Source organism: Nicotiana tabacum, chromosome 22 (assembly GCF_000715075.1).
Source record: "Nicotiana tabacum cultivar K326 chromosome 22, ASM71507v2, whole genome shotgun sequence".
Lineage (NCBI taxonomy): Eukaryota > Viridiplantae > Streptophyta > Magnoliopsida > Solanales > Solanaceae > Nicotiana > Nicotiana tabacum.
The window spans coordinates 107,130,434-107,142,253 of record NC_134101.1 but is presented as its reverse complement, the minus strand read 5'-3'; positions in this window follow the sequence as shown (position 1 = coordinate 107,142,253).

Sequence of the window (11,820 nt, the reverse complement as noted above, 5' to 3'; positions counted from 1 at the left end):
TTTCAGTACCATCGATCTATAATCGATGGTCAGGCCTCTATTGGGCAACCTCTGATCAGATGGTAAGTTATATACCGAGCCTACTATGGTTGAGCGCCTATGAGCGAGCCCAGTTGGACGAATACCGAGCCTACTATGGCCGAGCACCTATGAGCGAGCCCAGAATGGCCAAGATACAGAGCCTAGTATGGTCAAGCGCATATGAGCAAGCCTACTACGGTAGATCAGTTATATATATACCGAGCCTTATAAGGCTGGACAACTATTTTACTTACTATATTGAGAGAGTTGAGTCAGTATCAGCAGGTGAGCATATCTTCAGATTATCTTTGACTCCTAGTTACTTTCAGCTATTATTATTATCAGTACAGTTTCAGCATTTAGTTATATTATTGCCTTTCATACTTGGTACATTATTTCGTACTGACGTCCCTTTTTGGGGGATGCTGCAATTCTTACGTACAGGTTCAGACAGATAGACGGGTAGACCTCCTTAGTAGGTGTTGCCCGAGTTTAGCTTTATCGGTAAGCTCCACGTCCTTCGGAGTTGCTTGGTCTAGATGTTTTGTGTACATCTTGTGTATATATGTATATAGGATATGGGTAGGTCGAGGCCCTGTTCCGATCACAGTATATCCATCAGTAGAGGCTTGTAGACATATCCTATTAGTTAGTGCAATATGTTGGGCTTGTAGGCCCTGTATGTATATTTTGTTGGCTTGTCAGTTGTAATAGTTATGACGCCCTTGCCGGCCCAACTTTAGAGGTTGTTTGGATGGGCTTATTTTAAGTGTCTTTTAAGCCAAAATAGCTTTTAAGCCATAAGTTAGGAATTCTATCTTTTGTCTTGTTTTTGTCATTTTAGCTTAAAAATAAGTACTTAAAAGCACTTTTTTACTCTATCCAAACACTACAAAATGGCTTAAAAGTTATTTTGGATTAAAAGCACTTCAAATAAGTCAATCCAAATGGGCACTTATATTGACATTTAGCTAGCGTTATTTTCCGTTCAGTTTTATATTTCGCTTTGCAAATTGTCTTGCAATATGTGGCCTCATGGCCAAAGAATGACATTATATGTTCAGAGTTCCTTAGTCACAAGTTGATACACAAGGATAGATGAGGCACCGGATGCCGGTCTCGCCTCAAGGTTCGAGGTGTGACATTTAGCCTCTTCCGACTTAAACCACCCAACTGGAGAACGACACCGTCTCCTAAATAGGGCCTAATAAAGAGCCATCTAAATACTCGATTGGTAGCTGTTGTTGTAGGAAAATTCTACAAGCGGCAAGAACCGATCCCAAGAACCCCCGAAATCCATAACACAGCACGAAGAATATCCTCCAATATCTAAATAGTGCACTCGGACTGTCCATCCATCTGGGGATGAAATGTTGTACTCAACTCAACACATATTCGTAGCTCACGTTGTACAGCTCTCCAAAAACATGATATGAACTGTGTACCCCGGTCAGAGATGGTGGATACCCGTACGCCATGAAGTCAGACAATCTCGCAGATATAAACCTGACCTAGCTGCTTTGAAGAGTAGGTAGTTACTACCAGAATGAAATAAGCCGACTTGGTCAACCTGTCCACAATCACCCATACCGCGTCAAATTTCTTCTTAGTCTGTGGGAGTCCAACAATGAAGTCCAGGGTAACACGCTCTGATTTCCACTCAGGAATCTCAAGTCACTAAAGTAAATTGCCCGGCCTCTGATGCTCATACTTCACCTGCTAACAATTTAGGCACCGAGCTACATACTCCACTATGTCTTTCTTCATCCTCCTCCACCAATAGTGCTGCCTCAAGTCCGGATACATCTTAGCGGCACCCGGATGAATGGAGTACCGCAAACTGTGGGCCTCCTAAAGAATCAACTCATGCAACCCATCCACATTCGACACATATAATCGGCCATGCATCCGCAACACACCACCATCTCCAATAGTAACCTCCTTGGCATCGTCGTACTGAACCGTGTCCTTGAGGAAAAGAAAATGGGGGTCTTAATACTAACGCTCTCGGATACGATCATATAGAGAAGACCGAGAAACCATACAAGCAAGAACTCGACTAGGCTTCAAAACATCCATTCTAACAAACTGGTTGGCTAAGGCCTGAACATCCAATGTTAATGACTCTCTACTACCGGTAGATATGTTAAACTGCCCAAACTCTCTGCATTTCGACTCAAGGCATCGGCTACTACATTGGTCTTCCTGTGATGATATAGAATGGTGATATCATAGTTCTTAAGTAACTCTAACCATCTTCACTGCCGCAAGTTAAGATATTTCTGTTTGAACAGAAGCTGTAGACTCTGGTGGTCGGTAAAGACCTCATAAGGGACACTGTACAAATAGTGCCTCCAGATCCTCAATGGATGAACAATAACTGCCAATTCCAAGTCGTGAACTGAATAATTCTTCTCATGGGTCTTCAGCTGCCGAGACACATAGGCAATCACCCTACCATCTTACATCAACACCGCACCAAGCCCAATACGGGATGAATTATAATACACAGTGTAAGACCCCAAACTCATAGGCAACACCAACATTGGGGCTGTAGTCAAATCATTCTTGAGCTTTTGAAAGATCTCCTCACACTCCTCAGACCATCTGAAAAGAGCACCCTTCTGGGTCAATCTGGTCATAGGTGCAGCAATCAATGAGAAACCCTCTATGAAACGACAATACCCGGCCAAACTAAGGAAACTCCAAATCTCAATAGCCGAAGATGGTCTGGGCCAACTCTACATTGCTTCAATCTTCTTTGGATCTACCTTGATCCCCTCACTCGACACCACATGACCTAAAAATGCCACTGAATCAAGCCAGAATTCACACTTTGAGAATTTTGCATACAACTTCTTCTCCCTCAAGGTCTGAGCACGATCCTCAAGTATTGCTTATGATCTTCCCGACTGCGAGAGTACACCAAGATGTCGTCAATAAATACAATGACAAATGAATCAAGATAATGCTAGAATACACTATTCATCAGGTGCGTAAATGGTGCTGGGATGTTGGTCAGCCCAAATTAAGGTTGTATTCTAGGCCAGGCCCGGGCCTAAATGGGCTAAACGGGCCGGCCCAAACGGTCTTGGGCTTTGGCGGACCCAGGCCAACCGGTCCGGATGGGTGGAACCGGCCCAATGTGGGCCTATGCCCACATGGTCCCAGGCTAAATGGGTCTGTTCCGGTTTATTTTTTTTTATTTTTTTTTATCTAAGGCAATTTCTTGTAAACTATATATGTATATACTAATATAAATTGCTTATATATAGCTATATAAATATATATAGTATATATAGTATGTATATATAATTATATATTGCCTTATATAATATATAGCTTATATATACTGAGGATGGTGAACTGAATTTCGAAACTTTATTTACTTCAACTGATTTACAAAATGAAGAAGCTAAGAAGCTAAAAGTCTTTACAAGAGAGAGTTTATATGTATTAGATATATAATATATATACTATATCAAATTTAAACACAAAATAAATTGCAAAGAAATATTCAAGGGAATGTCTTATAATTTTTATTATTACGACATTAACAAAAAATGGCAATATCTTTCTTAGTCTTCTCCCCCCAATGGAATGAGCACAACAAGGTACTAATACCACTATTAAAAGGAAAAAAAAACTAAGGAAGATGTGCCAAAAATACAAGTTACATATTAGTCTATGTATTATCTCTAACAAATCTCATAAATCCTTCAAGGTCCGGAGGAATTTCCGTTGGTGGTGGTGGAAAAGAAGCTTATTCATGACCGCTTCCGGGCGAAGCAGCATCCTGTGCAAGTTCCGCTAGCATTTCTTCATAAGCTTCGTCTATCTCCGGTTGTGATTCTGCAAGTCCAAAATTTCTTCTTTCCGAACGGATCCAATCTCTGAAGAGTATTGATTTTTCCAAGCTCTCCCTCGTAGACGCTCTATGATCACCGATTTGAAGTATTGCTTGACTAAAAGTGCTCTCTGATGCCACTGTTGATGCTTGACTACTTAAAATATCTCGAGCCATCCTTGAAAGATCCGGATAGTGTTTTTGTTTGTCCTTCCACCATTCCAAAACATAGAAGGACCCGTCGGGATTCTCTGATTCAAGTCCCTGCGACAAATAAACTTAAAGCTCATTTAGTTGTGAACTATCACCAATATTATCACCTTGAGAACCCCTGAACTCCATCCAAGAACTAAGGGCTTTTAGGCTCGCAATTCTTTTAGATGATTGCGAACTAGACGAAGTAGGAGTTGGAACATTTGGTCTAGCATGATCTAAGGTAAGTTGATAAGCATTATAAATTGTTTGAGCATTTATTTTAATTGAGGCTTTTGCATCTCCAAGTGTAGCAAATTCCTCAGCTAAAAGTGATAAAGCGTTATAAATTTTTGTGTACCAAAAGTGAGGACCTCCTAATTTCATTGTAGGATCTAACATGGCAGCAACACCAAAAATAGGGGGGATAGGAAAAAAATATTTTTTAAACTTAGCTTTCATAGCATGTTGATAAATTACCCCACCCTCTGAAATTTGAGTAAATAAATCTGCAAGTGCTACAATATAAACTAAACAGTTAGAAATAGTAGGATAATATTGCCCAGATAATTCATTTGTAGCAACATGAAATTGTTCTAAAAAGTCTACAAGCATTTTAACATTAGTCCAATCTTGATTTGTAAGGTGCTCATCATCATCATCATCACCACCACCAACACGAGCATTATACGTTGCGTTTATTGGGTTTCTATATTCATATGCAGCAACTAAACTTTTATACATGTAATTCCATCTAGTCGGACAAGGTTTAGGAACCTTTCTTTCTCTAAGGCCAAATTCATCACATTTTTTAAAATATTCTCTAAGTCTACTTCTACGGTTTGAATAAAAAAGCCAATTAAGAGCCATTTTAACCTTTTCAATTTCAACATTTAAAATTTTCATACCATCATCGACGATTAAATGGTAAATATGACAAATACATCTAACATGAAAAATATTACTAAATGCAGGATTTGGTGTAGTTGTAAGTAAGCATATAGCATTAGTGTTACTAGAAGCATTATCCATTGAAACCGACATTATTTTATCTCTAATGCAAAAATATCTACAAATATCTGCAATTATGTTAGCAATAAACTTACATGTGTGGCATGAATTAATTATTCTATAAGCAATAATGCGCTTTTGCATTATCCAGTCCTCATCTATCCAATGACTTGTAACAGTTAGATAATCACAGTCATTACCACTTCTACCAGTATCAGTAGTAATAGCAATGCGACAATCTATATGAGTAAATAAATAGTGCAAATATTGTTCATATTCATGTTTATATTTATAAATATCGCTCTCTACGGTTGCACGATGCCATCCTTTATAAGTAGAATTAAAAATTCTTCTAATATAATGCACAAAATGAGGGTTAGAAGGAAAACTATAAGGTAAGCACATTACAGTAACCATTTTTTCCAATTCTTCACGATCTTTATTTGGATCATAATATAAAATGCCACCGATAACAGTGTTAATTCTCGGTTGAACTAGATTTTACCCTGTATTAGGGTTAACCGTAGTATCTACACTTGTCCCCTCTTGCGCAGCTTTCATTTGTAAATATCTAGCTTTATCTCTAGGGCATTTCTTTATGTGTCTAGTCAAAGTACCCGTACCGCCACGGTCTCTAGTATATTTATGAGCCATCAAAGACCCACAAGTTTTACACTTAGCCTTATTTTGTTCTCTTAGTTGAGTACAAAAGTGCCAAACAAGAGATGTTTCGGTCCGTTTAGAAGGTTGTCTATTAAAAGTAGGGATTACTACATGAGGGTCAGGCGGGGCATCATTTGGATTATTATCAGTTAGGTTATTAACAGGACTAGTAGGTGTATCATCTAAATCCGATTGCGTTTCATCTAAATCATCATTTTCAAAGATAGTTTGATTAGGATAAAGAGCATTCATAATTTCATCAATTAATTGTTGACCTGGTGCAACATCATGGCAAAATTGACTATCGAAAAATTGAAAACAAGGGTTATCACTATCAAGAATAACAGGTGGAGGAGGACGGGTAACAAGTCTGGGTCGGGGAGCTCGGGGAAGAGTAGTAGCTTGGCAACTAGATTCACCAATTTTAGATTTTCCCTTACCCTTACCACCAAATATTTTTTTCAAAGAAAAGTCCATATTAATTATAATTATACTAACTAAAACAAACAAAACTATAATATTAAAACTTAAGAGTTGGAACGAGTTTACCGAATTGACGAACAACTTCTTGAAAATTGAATATCGTTGGAGACTTGAATACTTCAATTCACCAACTTCACAATTTTTCACGAAATTGCAATAATAAAGTAAGCAATTATAGAATACAATTAGAGAGAGATTGAGAGAGTTGATGAATTTGTAAGTAAAAATAAAAGAATGAGGGGGTATTTATAGTTGAGAATAGGAAAAAAGTGTAATTATAAAAAGCTTGGGGTTAAAACAAAGTTTGGAGGCCAAATGACTATTTTTAAAAATGCCAAACAGCTAAAATTACAGGCAGACGACTACTTTTTAAATTTCAGACCGTTGGCCTTTTTAAAAAAAATTTTTTTGAAAAATAGTCGTTGGTCCTGTTTGGCCCGGTTGAACCGGCCCAGGACCGCCTGCCGTTCCTGGGCTAAACGGTCCCGGGCTCGTGGGCTATTTGGTGAGGACCGACCCACTGTGGGCTTTTAGGACTGGCCCGTTTGGCCCATTTGCAAGCGGTCCCGGGCCGAGCCCGGGCTAGGCCTAACCTATAATACAGCTTTAGCCCAAATGACATCACAAGGAACTCGTAGTGACTATACCAAGTCCTAAAGGTAGTCTTCGGAATATCCAAATCCCAAATCTTCAGCTGATGATAACCTAACAGCAAATCAATCTTTGAGAACACTCTGACACCCTGTAATTGATCAAATAAGTCATCAATGGGTGGCAATGCATACTTGTTATTCACTGTAACCTTATTCAACTGCCGATAATCAATACACATGCACATAGAACCATCATTCTTCTTCACAAACAAGACCGGAATCCCCCAAAGTGACACACTAGGCCGAATGAAGCCTTTATGAAACAACTCCTGCAACTGCTCTTTTAACTCTTTCAGCTCCGCTGGGGCCATACGCTATGGTGGAATATAAATGGTCTGAGTTCCCGGCAACAAGTCACTACCAAAATCGATATCCCTATCGGGCGGCATGCCCGAAAGATCTGCTGGAAATATATCTAAAAATTCTCTCACTATCGAAACTGACTCAACGATAGGAGTATCCGCACTGACATCTCTCACAAAGGCTAGATAGGCATCACACCCTTTCTTAACGATCCGCTGGGCCTTTAGAAATGATACAACCCTGCTAGGAACATAATTTAATGCCTCTTTCCACTCTAACCGTGTCAAACCTGGCATAGCAGCATCACCGTCTTGGCGTGACAATCCAGAATAGCATGATAGGGTGACAACCATTCCATACCCAAGATAACATCAAAGTTTACCATACTAAGTAACAATAGATCAACACTAATCTCAAAACCACCAATAACAACTAAACATGGCCGATACACACGATCCACAATATAGAATCTCCCACAAGCATAGACACATAAACAGGAGAACTCAAAGAATCATGAGATATATCCAAATACGGAACAAAGTAAGATGACACATATGAATAAGTGGATCCCGGATCAAATAAGACTAATGTGTCTTTATGGCAAACAGGAACCATACTTGTAATGACTGAGTCTGAAGCAACTGCCTCCGTCCTACCCGGAAAAGCATAGAATTTATCCTGGACTCCCCCTTTAGGGTGACCTCTACCCGCCCGTCCCCCACCCCTAGCTAGTTGTGCGGGTGGAGCGGCAACTGAGGCGGCAATCATGGCCTGCGAAGTCTACGGACCTGACTGAATCCGTGGAGCCTGAATGGCCTATGGAGGTGCACCCCTCCTGAGTCTGGGCCAGTCTCTAACCATGTGACAGGTATCACCACACTTAAAGCAAGATCTCGGTGGATGTGGCTGCTAGGACTAACTCGGGCCTGGTCGGTTGGACTGATTGCTGAAGGAACCTCGTGTAGGAGGTGCACTAGAAAGTGGTTGAACAAAGTATGCAACCTGAGATCTCGGAATAACCGGAGCACCACTAGAAGCTGGAAGTGCTGAATGAACTGTAAGGCTCACATAGCCTCTACTATGACAGGTTGTAGCTACAATGTGACCACCACTAAATTCTCTCGTACCACGAGGCCTCTTGGTCTCCATGTCCTCTCTCTCACGGCCCCGCATACCTTCCAACCTCCGTGCAATCTCTACCACCTACTGATATGGGGTATCTGTCTCACACTCTCGAGCCATGTTGAACCTAATACCATAGTTTAGCCCCTCGATAAATCGACAGACTCACTCTCTGACTATAGAAACTAAGGCAAGTGCATGTGTGGAAAAATCACTGAATTGGACAGCATACTCCGACACTATCATAGTACCCTGGCGCAACTGCTCAAACTCCGCGCGCCATGCATCTCGAAGGGTCTGAGGTACAAACTCTCTCAGGAACATCTCTGAAAACTGAACCCATGTAAGTGAATCTAACTCGGCTGGGCTACCCACCTCGTACACCCGACACTATAGATATACTGCTCCTGACCGCTAGAATGTAGTACAAGAAACCCCACTCGTCTCCATAATACCTATGGTGCGGAGAATATGGTGGCATTCCTCTAGAAAACCATATGCATCCTCTGAAGCCAAACCACTGAAAGTAGGAAGGTGATACTATATGAACCTCTCAAGTCTAAGTTGCTCCTCCTCAGATGTTGCTTCCCTAACCACAAGCTGAACTAGAATAAGAGGTTATACTAGTATAACCTCAGGGACCTGATCAACTTGGACCTGCTACTCTAGGGTACGGGCCGGGGAGTCTGAGCTCTTCCCCAAACCTGAGATATGGCTGGTGCAAGTGGAATCTACCCCACCTGAGCTAAGGTACCGACCATGCTTAAGAACTGTGCGAGGGTCTCCTGAAGTAGTGGGGTAGCAATAGGCGCCTCGGGTGCCTGTCCCCCAACTAGAGCTATTAGTGGCTCCTCTGTCGCAGCTTGGATAGGTGCTTTGGCTGCATCGCGTGCCCCCCTTAACCTCTGTCCCAGCCTCTCACGGCTCTAGCAGGGGGCGCGGGTGTCTGATCATCGGATCCAGCAGTGCGTGTCCTCACCATCTGTGAGAGAATAGAAAGTTAAAGATTCAGTTTTCGAAGTCAACCAATTCGCACGATAAGGAATCAAAGAAGTGAAGTTTTCCTAATAGTTTTGTAGCCTCTCAAAGATAAGTACAAACTTCTCTGCACCGATCCGACTTCAAAATGATGTCGCTTCCACAACTTCAACACCAATAACTCAACAATGAGAAAGATAACGTGTAACTACGAACCAAATACAATTAACTCACAATGGAAGAAATAACAAGACTTCAATGAGAACAATAGCAACGAAAGAGATAACTAGTAACTATGACTCCAAATAATGATAATTAACAATGATAGAGATAACACATATAATGACTTCAAGTAATGATAATCAACAATAAAAACGATAACATGTATCAAATAAAGGAGCAACAAGTTAAACTAAAGCATGAGAGCAATTAATCAAGTAAGATGTAGAACAAGTGTTAAACAAATCAATTAAGGCATATGAGGATAGACTAATACAAATAAGAATAGATTGACTATGACAATTTAGAGCATGATATGTCATTTAAACTAAAGCATGAAAATAGTCTAAGTAGCCTAAGCTGGTCAAATACCACGCACAACCCGTGTACCCACCCGTCACCTTGCGTACACGGGTTTCACATAGCACAAGAGACACAATCAACCCCAAATCCCAAGGGGTAGTTCCCCCATACAAAGTTAAGCAAGATACTTACCTCAATTAGGCCAGTTCAACACTCGGAAATAGCTTTCCGCCTAAAATTCGCTTCCACACGGCTCAAATCTAACCAAAATCGACTTAATATTATCAAACAATGCTAGGGAAATAAATTGTAATAGATAAAGCTAAGATCTTTATACTTTTCCCAAAAAGTTAACAAAAGTCAACCCGGGGCTCGCTCGATCAAAACCCGGGTCCAATGGCAGATTCCGACTACCCATGATCCCACGAGTACATATATGTGATTAGTTTCAAAATCCGAGTCCAAATCGACTCTCAAAACTCAAATTCTTATTTTTTAAAACTTAACAAAGTTTCACAAATTTTCACTTTGATTTACTTGATTTTGATGTTAAAATCTAAGATATATTGATGGAATATAATTAGAAATGTATTAGAGTCACTTACCCAAAGTTTGTAGATGCAAATTCCCTCTCCAAATCGTCCTACAAAGTCTAGAGTTCAAAAATGAGAGAATATTTTCAAAAACCCCATCTCCCAGCCATTTGTACCAGTTGCAGATGTCGCAATTGCGATACATGATTCGCATTTGTGAACCCACACAATTGGGGAGCAGTGCTCGCATTAGTGAACCCTGATAACCTCAGAAATTATCGCAATTGCAAACTAGACAGCATTACAAAAGCGAACAAATGTTCGAACTAAGTCATATGCCGACAAACTTCGCAAATGCGAAGGGGTAGTCACAATTGCGACATTAGAGCCCCCACTGTCACCTTCGCAATTGCGATGTTGGTGCTCACAATTGCGATACCTGAGCACCAACAGCACCATCAGTTCATTTTCAATGCAATCTATTCTGAAATACGTCCTAAACTCATCTGAGCCCTCGGGGCTCCAAACCAAACATCCACACAAGTCTTAAAATATCATACGAACTCGTTTGTGCGATCAAAACAAAAAATAACATATAAAACTACGAACTGAATACCAAAACGCATGAATTTCAAAGTAAAGCTCAAGAATTTTTAAAATTACAACTAAACATCCGAACCATATCAAATCAACTCTAAATGACATCAAATTTTGTAGAAAAGTTCTAAATACCGTAACGAACCTATTCCAAGTCCCAATATCAAATTTAGAGCTCGATAGCTAAAAGTCAACCTACGGTCATACATTTTCAATTTCAAATTACCAAATTTCAGCAACTCAAAACAAATTAATCTACGAACTTCCGAAATTAATTCCGAACATACACCCAAGTCCGAAATCACAATACGAAGTTATTGGAGCCATCAAAATACAGTTCCGGAGTCATTTTCACAAAAGTTGGTCAACATTTTTAAGTCAAACTTCTAAGTCAAGAATCAAAGGGTCCAAATCAACCCGAAAGCTTTTCGGAACGGAACTAACCAACCCCGTAACATAAAATCATAAACACACATGTGTGAAGCATTAAAAGAAGGGTAACTAGGTGCAATTACACAAAACGACCGATCGGTTCATTAGACCGCCCAAGCCCAAATTTCTCTTTGCAATCGCGAGAGTATCTTCGCGATCGCAAAGCACAAAGTACCGGACACCAGCAACTGCTGAATACCAGCAAATTTCTAAGTCCAAAATGGTTCGTAGCCTATCCAAAACTCACCTGAGCCCCTCGGGCTCCAAATCAAACATGCGCATAGGTGTAATAACATTATACGAATTTGCTCGCATGATCAAAATACCAAAAAACACCTAGAATTACGAATCGGACGTCAAAATGCTTGAAATTTCAAAAAAAAAACTCAAGAACTTCTAAAATCACAACCAAGCGTTTGAATCCTATCAATCTAACTCCAATGTGTACCAAAATTTGCAAACA